Here is a 3592-nt window from a genome sequence, read left to right as displayed (position 1 = left end):
TGCTGTAGTCCATGTCGTGCCCAGACATAAACCATACACCAATGAGAAAGTCCTGTAGACCCCCTATAAAATACAACATAGAGACTAAGGCTTGGTGAATTGATCAAATTCCCACTAGATCATATTAGAATGCAGCACAAAATCCTATTGTACGCTGGGAGCTTCAAGTAGGACAGGTTTCAACATCCAGACCAAGCCTGGAGATGTAGACAGAGTGCAGTGAGTCTTCATGGACTTATTGAGACTTTTCATCCTGACCTGTGCCAGGCAAACCAGGCCCCATGAAACCTCTGGAGTCAGGTGGCTGAGCGGTGAGGGAATCGGGATAGTAATCCGAAGGTTGCCAGTTCGATTCCCGGTCATGCAAACTGACGTTGTGTCCGTGGGCAAGGCACTTCACCCTACTTGCCTCGGGGGAATGTCCCTGTACTTACTGTAAGTCGCTCTGGATAAGAGTGTCTGCTAAATGACTAAATGTAAATGTAATGTAAATGTAATGTAACCTCCTCTCCTGGTCCCACTTCATCCTGACCTGTGCCAGGGAAACCAGGCCCCATGAAACCTCCTCTCCTGGTCCCACTCCCACGGCGAGGCAGATGGGACTTGGAGCAGGTCCTCCTACCACAGATATGTCCTGCAGTATGCCAGCCCTGCTTCAACCCCACTGAAGGTGATGACGTCTGAAGCCCCACGTATACTTCCCAGCACTGGTCACGGGCTGTAACACTGGTGAGTGCGTGTGGGGTGGAGGGGCTGGTTAGGTTGGGAGAATGGCAGGCAACGTACAGTTGGTGTATCGACATTCCTGTAGTCTGCATTCTGGTGTGTGTGTATGTGTGTGTGTGTGGTGAGAGGGAACAGGGAGTGAAGGAGGAGAGAAGCTGGTTAGGGTGAGCGGGGTAGGTGTAGCCACATTCCTGTAGTCTGCATACTGGCATATCCAGCTCAGGAGAGGTATGACAGGGTCTGAGGGAAGAATGGATTAACTCACCTGACACCCTCTTTATGGCCAATCCAATTGTTTTTGGAGGTGTCTGTATCGGTGTTTAGTGTGGACTGAAGGAATGTGCTGGGGTGTTTGTCAGAGGAAGAGAGTGTGTAGGTGTGCACGCGTGTGTAGATGTGTGTGTGTGTGTGTGTGTGTGTGTGTGTGTGTGTGTACGTGACAGTGAGTCCCAGGGGTGCCGGGTTTATCACGCTGTTTGGACATATGGCTTCTGCAACAAATCTGATTAATATGGGCGGACCAGGACAGACTGCACCGGGACAACCCAAGCTAGCACGCTCTGCCGCCAACCCTGCCGGTGCCAGGACTTCCTCCAGTGCAGCTAAAAACAGACAAGCACACGTCATGGACTCAGATGGTGCACCGGTGGGAACACGGGGGGGGGGGGGGGGGAGGGGGAGGGGAGAGGAGGGGGAGAGGGAGGGGGGGTGTTAGATGGGGGGAGGTTGGAACCGGGAGGGGTGAGCAGTATCTGGATGAAGGAGAGGAGGCAATGGGGAAGGGGGTTGAAGAGATGAGGGGTTGGGAGGAAGGTGTAGGGCCAGGCAAGTGTCGTTCAGGTCAACGGAAAGAAGAGAGGAGGAAAGGAGCCAACCAAGGGGGGAAGGGTGGATGGAAGCTGCCAAGTACAGCACCTGTTCCCCCCCCCCCCCCCTCCCCCAACAACCCACTTCATGCATGCATCTATGTATGTGTTTGGGTATGTTCAGTCAGTACATACTGCAGAACTATTCGGAATGAGAGAAAGAGATATTGTGCCTGTGTGCTGGTGTGCTGTGTTTGTGTGCATGTCTGTGACTGTATGCGCGTCCGTACACATTCATCTGTGTGCATTTACATGCCAGTGTTATTTAACAAGTGAAGACACAATAGCCTGGATAAGAACGTCTGCTAAAAATGACTAAATGTAATAGCCTAATTCTTTTGTTTGAAACATGGATCAAACCAGACAGTAATATGATCACCATTATAATCACCCTCATTGTTATCATGAGCGGAGTTGTTATTGTTCAGCTCTGTTCTGTGTCAGGGGAGGACGGGAGTTGATCTCTAATATCTCCTACATCGGAGTTGGGACAAGGGCCAGGGGCCGTACAAGTAGACCTCTCAACATCCCACACTCCCTAGCCATCATCGGTCAGTCCAGTTATTTACAATCCAGACACACTGCGTAAAAAATTTGGTACATGAGGTGCTTTCCATTGTGTGTAATACTTTTCTGTACTGCGCAAAGAAGCATTTTTGCACAGTTTAAGAAGGTTAAGAAAGGAATTTTCAGGCCATTCAGGTTTGAGCTTTGGGTGGTGTTGGGGTGTAGAATATATGTGTTTTATTTTGTTCTCAGATCAAACCCAAACAGTCTGACAGCATCTACAGAGGCTAACTTATCCACAAATTGAAGACAGAAATTGTTGGGACGAACAATGATGGATCCTGCTGTGTAATTTGTATGCAATCTTAGAAAATCTTTTGAATGACAATAAAAACAAGATGGGTTTTGACGTTGGTCTTCTGATTTGTTTGGGCAAACAGAAAAAAGCATCAAGTTATGGATGGAAATTGCGACTGGAAGGGGTTAACTTCTAAGAGGACTGGAAGGGGTTAACTTCTAAGAGGTAGGAAGTGTATTTGATAGACATTCAAAGTTGTCTGCAGGGTATTCCTTTGCAGGCATGAACAATCGGTTAAAAACTCTAAATTTTCAGGATACAAACATAAAATAGAAAGTGTTTTGAAAGTAAAGTAAAACCAAATCATACAAGTGTGGTCAAAGGAACAACAAACCAAAATCACGCTTGTTTGAGAATCATAGTCATGGTAACACATTACATCGCACACTTACGTTAAATAAACCCATCTATCATCCTCTTAGTCTCTACTGCTGATCATTCACAAACATTAACAGTGATCCTTTATTTTCTATATTTTCACTTAATCTACACCCGCTTAAATCTATCTATCTATATTATCTATCGACCTATAGAAACCCTTTAGTTATAACAGTTATTATAATGCTACCAAGATACAGCACATGACTGAATCAACCTGCAGGTTTCAGGAGACATTGTCATGTCCCTAAGCCATTATTCAGTCAGACTCTGACATTTGTCTTCCGGCGTTCTAAACAGGACTGGGGCCGTTCCGGGAATGGAGGGTGTGGCTGCCAGACATGTCATTTGCATAACACTTACACATCTCATTTTGGATGCCGTGATGTTGCAATCAGGAGGTGTTGTCAACAGAGTGCCGTCTCTCCTAGGCTGAGCGATGAAGCTGCCAGGGTTGCTTACTCCTCCTCTTCCTCACAGCCGTCCCAGCTGCACGTGCTGGAGGGGGGGGGGGGGGGGGGGACATAGTCCTAGTGTGCTGTAGCAGTAACCTGGAGATTCTGTGGTGCTGGAAGCTTGTTTATGAGGAATGATATGGATTGATATGGACACATTTTCGGACCTGATGGAAAGATTTTCTCTGATAATGTTATTAGTCATTAGATCCCTAGAGTGGAAGTATGTGAGGAAGAAAGAAGAAAAAGTTTGTTTTAAAAGGAGTTTCTCCACCAGGTTACAAAGGACAAATGTGTTTGTA

This window comes from Osmerus eperlanus, chromosome 14, assembly GCF_963692335.1.
Source record: "Osmerus eperlanus chromosome 14, fOsmEpe2.1, whole genome shotgun sequence".
Classification (NCBI taxonomy): domain Eukaryota; kingdom Metazoa; phylum Chordata; class Actinopteri; order Osmeriformes; family Osmeridae; genus Osmerus; species Osmerus eperlanus.
Note: the sequence above shows the minus strand (reverse complement) of the source record.